This window comes from Benincasa hispida, unplaced genomic scaffold (assembly GCF_009727055.1).
Source record: "Benincasa hispida cultivar B227 unplaced genomic scaffold, ASM972705v1 Contig1509, whole genome shotgun sequence".
In the NCBI taxonomy this organism is placed as follows: Eukaryota; Viridiplantae; Streptophyta; class Magnoliopsida; order Cucurbitales; family Cucurbitaceae; genus Benincasa; species Benincasa hispida.
Window position 1 is genome coordinate 11,323 of NW_024064071.1, and position 8,737 is coordinate 20,059.

The 8,737-nt window shown below is 34.4% G+C and overlaps 1 pseudogene; it reads left to right on the forward strand.

The window, feature by feature from the left end:
• Positions 1-1,499: 1,499 nt before the first annotated feature.
• On the forward strand, positions 1,500-6,711 carry LOC120068929 (annotated as a pseudogene).
• Positions 6,712-8,737: the final 2,026 nt, after the last annotated feature.

The window sequence follows — 8,737 nt, forward strand, 5'->3', positions numbered from 1 at the left end:
CTAATTTTGCAAATTTTCCAAAAAAAACAGTTAATCCAAAATCACAAGCCATATTTATAGGTAAAATGACCATGCAAAATTGCATGAAAAAAACTTCACAAAAATCCCCAACACTAGAATCCACTATCTGGGTGAGCTTAATTCTCATTATAAGCCAACACCTGACCCACTCATGGTTCAGTCTTTATTTAAACCTCTTTACATAGGATGCCCCCATTTTCATGTCTCCACATGAACGCTTTAGGATCACATCGTTTGTACTAACTGCAAAATGGATCGCATCCATATGTGTCCCCAGATAAGGTGCCCAACCTATATCATATACTATAGACCATTTTGGTTATAATATATTGAATTTGATCCACATTTATGTCCACTACATTAAGGTTCAAACTTAAAACTTAATAGCCCCAGATCCTTTAGTTTATTGGATTCTATGAATATAGAATTTAAATTGACTAAAATTTTCAATAACAGCTTTATTGAACAAGAATATGATATTACAAACTACGAGTTTTAGGACATAAAATCCAACAAGTTGGAGGTGAATCAAAATGAGAGGAAGAAGCGAGATGAGAGTGAGACCAAGAAACGAGGGTGAGAATTCAAATGAAGGAAAAAATCAAAGGAGAAAACTACAAAATTGATGAGGAAGAAGCTAGAGGAAGAAGCAAGAGGAAGAATTCAAATGAAGGAAAAAATGAAGGAGAACAATGTGAATTGGGGAACGAGATGAAGGAACGAGAGGAAAGGGTGAGAAATCTAAATTGCATCTGGCCTCAGTGTGTTTTGTAGTTAAAATGGTAGTTTCACACGCGGCTAACGTAAGCAGAATGTCAAATTTCGAGCATTTTTTAAAGTGAGACCAAATTTCGAGAGGATCGCTAAATAGGGACCATCCGTGCAAATTTCCCAAATTTATAATCTAAATTGTTCCCCTATAAAAAATCAAAATTGTTGGAAAATTAAAAGTGGAATAAATACATTTTTAATTCCTAAGGTCTGAGTTTAACGTCTAATTGGTCATATAAAGGTTGAAAAGTGACGGACAATCTCCAAAAGTTGCTTTTGTTTTCTGTATCTATGTTATTGGAAGCTTTGGCTGCATTGTAAGCTCATTGAGTTGCACTTTAGGGTTGTTGACATGTTGGGATTAAGGTGTCATTTTTTAAACTTAAGAATCAAATAGATATCAAACTTAGATCTCAAGAACTTAGATGTCGTTTAGTAATTATTTACAAATATTTAGACTCTGTTTTTGTAACAATTTAGTTTTTAAAAATTGTTCTTTCACACAAATTTTTTTTATCATACTTTTCTGTCCCTTTCAAGTTTTCCCCTGTTTTCTCTCTTTTTCAATACAGATTCTTGTGCTCTTTTTGTAATCGTATGAACCATCCAATGTTCTTTGCGATCTTGTTTCCTGCAGTGGATGCCATGGATATGCCTTATTTGAATCTGTATCTTGATTCCCTTGGCGTGCCAAATTTTCGAAAAGGATGCAACTATCAGCAGCAGGCTCGACTGTTCTTCCAGCAACTGCTACCTCTGTTAGCCCTTTTTCGATTGGGGTTCAGGTGACTCAGTTTCTTCATTTCAAAGCTAGAGTTCTTGAGCTTCGAGAAGGAAAAGGTATTTTGGTAATCTTGTTGAACATGAAGATTGAAATCCGGGAGAGAACATACACTGTCTCTTATACACATCTAGATGTGTATAAGAGACAGGGTGAGAATGACCTTGCTGTTGCATTTTACTCCAAAACACTTGACCAAATTATCGCCTCAATACCTACCATTTTAGATGAGTTTGAGAGTGGAGTTCAGGTTAGACTCGATGGGTTTTCTCTAAGTTATCTTTGCCAATGGTAATTTAGTTTACATGTGTTCTTACCTACTTGATTTTGTGTTGGATTTAGGTATCCGTATGAATTTGGACACTTTTATAGCTTGGTTTTGAGTGTTTTGGAGGTTATCTTCTACTTGGTTCTTGATGTTGGTTTTAGTTATAAATAATCGTCCTTGGTAGAAATATTAAGCCACCAATTCTTAACCTGCCTCAGGTTAGCTAAAAGTTTGTGGTTGTTCCATTATATTAGTCGAGAACATAAGCAGGGTCAGACACTAACATATATATAACATATATAATAAAAAATCCGACCTATTAGACTGAAGCTTAAGTATTGTCCCAAGTAAAATGTGGGAAAATAGAACAAGGAGAGAGTTCAAGTTCATTTCTATGTCATATGATAAGACTTTATAGCAGTAAAATGTTACATTTATGGTCATTACATGATTATTATTCCTGTTGGAATACTCTAAATCTATTGTCTAACACTTCGAATAACCAAGCATATGACTTTTGAATCTGTAATCTAATATTTTCTCTTTAATAATAAATTGTTCTTCTGTGTGTGGACATAGCTAACACCATGTTAATGAACCACATAAACTTGTGTTTCGATTCTTTATTGTTTATATTTTCTGTTTTCTTTGTTTATCGATTCCATAACAATTCCCTTTGCCTATTTTTCAGAAATTGTATGACCAAGGGGCTAGGAATTTTTGGATACACAAGTTGCTGAATTTGGAACTGACCCATCAGAGCTTGATGAATTTGGATGCGTCAGTTCACACAACCAAGCAGCCAAGCTCTTCAATCTACATCTTCATGCTCTCTGTAAAAAACTGCAGAGCCAATATACTGATGGCAATGTTACATTCATCGATACCTACTCGATAAAATCGAATCTTATCACCAACTATACACGGCTGGGTCAGCCATCTTGCTGTTCTTTTGTGTAGATTTAGCCTCATTTTTTGTCAATTCTGTCAAATCTAATGACTTGCTGCATTTTATGTATGGCAGGGTTTGAACAACCTATAATGGCTTGCTGTGGCTATGGAGGACCACCTCATAACTACAACAGTCAAATCCTCTGTGGACAAACGAAGACTTTGAACGGAACATTGATCACGGCGAAAGGACGCAATGATAGCTCGAAGTACATCAACTGGGATGGAATGCATTACACTGAAGCTGCAAATCAGTATGTGTCATCACAAATACTCACTGGGAAATATTCTGATCCACCTTTCTCAAACAAAATGCCTTTCCTTCTCAAGCTCGAGTTCTAGTTGTCTTACATTCAATACACAATTGATATCTGATTTATATGTTTCTAAATGTAAGCATTCATTTGTGATTTGAAACTAAGATCTGACCATGGGTTGATTCAGTGACTGTGAGGTGGCTATGAACAATGGAATTATGTTTAGACATGAAATCAAATAATTCATGGTCTCAATTCATTTTATGGCTCCTGATTCTTGATTGCAAACACAGCACATATGGGTATAAATATATCAAAATTATAAGTGTTTTAAACAGAGTATAACTTTGCTCTCCACTTCTTCAATGGATTGTGAAACAATATGAATATCATTTTGTTTCTGAACTTTCAAGTTTGTTCCATTTTAATATGGAATTTTCAACATGTAGACTTTGAATTCTTAAATTTGTTTCATTTTGATATTTAAACTTTCAAATGCGTAATTTAACCCATGAACGTTAAATGAATAGTCATTTTGGTCATTGTCTGTCATATATAGCTTTAAATTATGCTCACATTAACATGTAATACACACATACTCGGAACTATATGAGATATTGTACTAATCAATCCAAATTTTCCGATAACATACCTTTGATGCTTTGACGAGAGCAAGGCAATTCCAACCAATCCCACACCGGAACCATCCTGTTTTCAAGTAAAACTTCTGGGGTGTTCGGATCAAAGGTTAGGTTTGTGTAACCTAAGTTAAAAAAGTTGAACTCGTGTTCGGTGTATGGGTTTACTTAGATTAGAATCTGAATATATTAACCATATTGGCTACATATTCCAAATTATGAAAATCATATTTTATATTCATACTAAATTTAACAAATCATAAACTCAAGAACCACAAGTTACACAAACCCAAGTTTCTATAGTATATTATGTTGTATAATCTAAACAAAGATTACAGAAATTCCAGTTTCCTAATCCCAAATTTCATTAATTTCAGGTTGAAAGTTAAACATGTTTTATTTAACTAGATAAGTTACAGATGAATTTAAGGATGTGGGTTAATTAAGCATATTAATTCATGAGAGATTATAGATGAATTAATTTATGATAGTTGAAAAAATTAAAAGATGAGAATTAATTAAATATGTCAATGTAAGTGTTAATTTAGTAGAGTTTCACATAAATTAAGTGTGGAATTTTAATTAATCCATGTATATTTAATTAGAGTGTGAGTTATGTATTTAAATTTATCCATGACAATTCTATAAATAGAATTGACATTGACATTGTTGATATATCCAAGTGTGTAGAGAATAACACACAAAGAGAGTTCAATCAAAAGTGTGAACCAAGTTTGAAGAGTCTTTCAATTAAAAGTGTTTTTGTTTCCTCTCAAATAATCGTTTGTTGGTTATTTATTTGTGAGTGTCCATCACACGCTTCCAACAAAGTGCCTCGACTTATGAAAGCTTGAATTTGAAAAACAATAATTGTTTTGCAAAGGGCAAATAACAATTTGGTTCCCTTCCAAGTGCCTCGACTTATGAAAGAAAATTATAGCAGTTGGTGTATTCGTATGAAAGCTCTACTTGGTTCACAAGATGTATGAGACATTGTCGATAATGGTTATGAAGAACCAGAAAGTGATGCGACTTTAAATCAAGCTCAACGAGAAGCTTTGCAAAATACAAGAAAGAAAGACCAAAAGACTCTCATGTCATTCATCAAGCCATCAATGATCCAAATTTTGAGAAGATTTCTAGAGCAACTACTGCCCATCAGGCATGACAAATTTTGGAGAATACATACAAATGAGTAGATCGAGTCAAGAAGGTGATAGAACCTCAATTACTTATCCACTGTTTTGCCCCAAAATAGCCAAGGAAGGTCGAGTCCTCCCCCTCAATACAGCCTTAAGCTTTTACAAGATCAAAAGATGTCTCTCCTCCTCTTTACTCCTATCTTTTATACTAATTTGTTTTTCCCCCTCCCTACTAACAAACTTTCCCACTACTAACCGATTTGTTATAGATTTGTGGTCCCCTCTAACTAATTTGATTCTTTTCCCCATTTACATTTGAGCCCCTCTCTCTATTCTTCCTTTTGCCCTTTCTTTCATACCTTTTAAATATGGGGGGTCTATCAGAAGGTTTGCCTAAAAAAACTGAGAGGTGATTATGAATCACTACATATGAAGGAATCTGAATCGATTTCAAATTATACTTCAAGATTGCTAGTGGTGTGACAATAGATGATGAGCAAGTGGTAGAAAAGATACTTCGCTCATTTGATGAAAAATTCAATCTCATCGTTGTAGCTATTGAAGAATCAAAGGATTTGAGTACAATGTTCATTAATCAACTTATGGGTTCCTTACCAGCCCATAAAGAGAAGCTTCTCAACAAACAAACAACTGAGCAACTTTTCCAGTCAAAGTTGCAGTTGAGAGATAAAAAAGATAACCAAGAAAAAGGCAATCGAGGTCGAAGACGTGGTAACAACTGTGGACGTGGTGATTTCAGAGGTCGAGGTCAAGGTCGAGAAAGTTATGGTCAAAGAAAATTTGATGAGAGTAATTCAAACTCTAATTCATTAAGAGGTCGTGGAAGACAAAATTATTCGAGGTCAAATGAAGAAAGATCAAATAATGAAAAAAGATATGATAAAAGACAGGTTGAATGTTATAACTGTCATAAATTTGGCCATTATTCCTTGGAACGCAGGAATAAAGTAGAAGAAAATGCAAATTATACTGAGAAAGATGAAGAAAGCGGTGAGTCATCTTTGTTTCTAGTATGCAAAGGTAAATAAACATGTGAAAATAATGCATGGTATCTTGATAGCGGTGCAAGCAATCACGTGTGTGGATGTAAGTCAATGTTTGTTGAACTTGATGAATCTGTTGGTAGTAATATCATATTTGGTGATGCCACAAAAATTCCTGTCAAAGGAAAATGGAAGATTTTGATCAACTTGAAGAATGGGAAACATGAGTTTATCTCTAATGTTTATTATGTGAAGAACAATATTTTGAGTTTGTGACAACTCTTAGAGAAAGGCTATAATATTTTTTATGAAAAATTATAATCTTTCGATAAGGGATAAGCGTGATAATATGATTGCTAAAGTGCAAATGACAAAGAATAGAATGTTTTTATTAAACATTCAAACTGATATTGCTAAATGTTTGAAGTCATGTTTGAAAGATCCATTTTGGATTTGGCACGTGAGGCTTGGGCATTTGAACTTTGATGGCTTGAGACTATTAGCATGGAAGAACATGGTGAAAAGACTGGCATATGTCAAACATCCAGATCAATCTTGTGAAGGTTGTCATTATGGCAAACAATCAAGGAAGAGTTTTCCACAAGAATCTTCTTCAAGAGCAAGGAGACCGCTAGAGTTAGTTCACACTGATCTTTGTGGACCAATTAAACCAAACTCTTTTGGTAAGAATAATTATTTCTTATTATTTATTGATGATTTCAGTCGGAAAAGCTTGGGTTTATTTTGTTAAGGAGAAATCAGAAGTATTTGGCATGTTCAAGAGATTTAAAGCTCTTGTCGAAAAAGAAAGTGATTATTACCTAAAAGTCTTTGAGATCGACAGGGGAGGGAGAATTCACTTCAAATGAATTGCAAAGATTTTTTGGCACATAAAATGGAATTTACGGGTCGTGCCTATCTGGAATGATAGTTGGTCAAGGCAAAGGACTCCTCATTGGTGTCTCCGATTTTTTGAGACGACGAATAGAATATTTAATCACTTTCAATTATCAAGCTCGACAGCACGCATCGCCTGAAAAGTAAGAAGATGCCAATAGAATTTTGGACACGAGAGCTGTTTGACGTGCGTTGTATAACTTGTCGCAATCGTTCATCCTACTTGATTCAGAATCTTAGAGTTTGTAAATTTCTTTTTAGCTCTTTAAACTAGAAACTGGAGGCTTGTGGAGACCAAAAACGCCTTTCTATACAAGCCAAAAGGTTCGGTTCCATAGGAAGAACACCATTTCATAGTGCTCATCCCCTTTTGAAAAATTGAGAGTAATTTGGAAGTTTCTATTTTGTCAAACTTGCATGATGCAGGACTTTATATTACCTACAAAACTTATCAAGTAAGGCGAACTTAGGAACTCAAAATGTAATAAAAAGTGAGAAGCATATGGTCTTTGTAAGTGGCTATGTGACAAGCTCAAAAGGTTACCAAGCCTTTATATATCTATATAACTGATAGAGGAAGCACAAGTGGTAAAATAGAGATGTGTGTTTGATGAGGAAGCAAGGAATTGATGGGCTCGAAATCCAAAAGACTATAAAAAGTTTTTCTTTTCCTAATGATGATGATGAGGTTCTGTGACATTGCTTCTCCATCAACACCATCCAAGTGTCGCCAATATCACAACAAAGCACAGCTATCATCATCTACAGTTCAGTGAGGACCCTCGTGGCATAAGATTTACGAGATATATATGATGAGAACGTAAAAAGTTAAGTCAAAGATTAATAATCTTACTCCCTTTTTGTCTATTTGGTGAACGGTGAGCCCTTTGAATTTTAAAGAAGCTTTGCAAGATTGAAAGGTGAGACTATGGATGAAGAGAATAAAGGCCATTAAAGAAGAATGAATACATGGGAACTTTCTATTCTTCTTAGGGAAGAAACAAACGGTGTCAAATAGGTAATTCAAGGCAGAAAGAACATGAAAAGGGCAGAAAGTAGAGAGGCATAAGAAAGTTTAGTTGCAAAAGGCCCTACATTTTAAGAGAAAAGGTAATGGACTACGATGAAAGTATAATTGCTCGGTTCCGTTGCTTGCAACATGAAACCATTAAGGTTATTAATTGCAATTGTGCTACAAAGTCAATTTGGAGATCTTTTCAAATGGATCGTAAAACAGAGTTCTCCAAAATCACTAGAATGTGGAAAAGTAGAATCACAAAAATTATTTTTTCTTGGCAATGGATTATTTGCAGATGTCTATGAACATTCTCTATATATAGGTACTAATGATCTCTTGGAGACATTTGTTAAGTATAATCCTGTATGTGGACGACTTAATTTTTTATTGGATTTGTGGCAAAGTTAGATTTAGTAAGATCTTCAGAGGCAATGACCCGAATTGAAACTGACAAACTAATTAGGATTGATGTCAATATTTATTGGCATTAAGATGAGTAGTCAGAGGAAGGTACTTTATCTCTCAAAGAAACGATATGCCCCTTTTAGAAAAATTCTACGAGAATTCAAGATGATAAATTCTAATCCTGTCACAACTCCAATTGAAGTTGGGATAAAAACTGTCCTTGGAGTGTTGGATCCTTCATATTGTCAAAAGCTTAATTGAAAGTTTGAGTTATTTGACTTCCACACGACCAGAATTCTTTTCAAAACGTTGACTTGGTAAATCGATTTATGGAATCTCCCTACATTACTCCATTTGAAGTGGCAAAGAGAATTCTTGTTTACCTCAAAAGGTACGTTTTGAATTTATGGATTATTTTATTCTCCATCTAAAGAATTCAAGCTTGAAGGTTATTGTGAATAGTGACTGGACTGGAGATGTTAATTGACCGAAAAAGTAGGACAAGTGGATATGTTGTTCTTGGTTTGGTAATACTGCATTTACTTAGAGTTTTAAGAAGCAACCTATTGTGACCATTATCTACT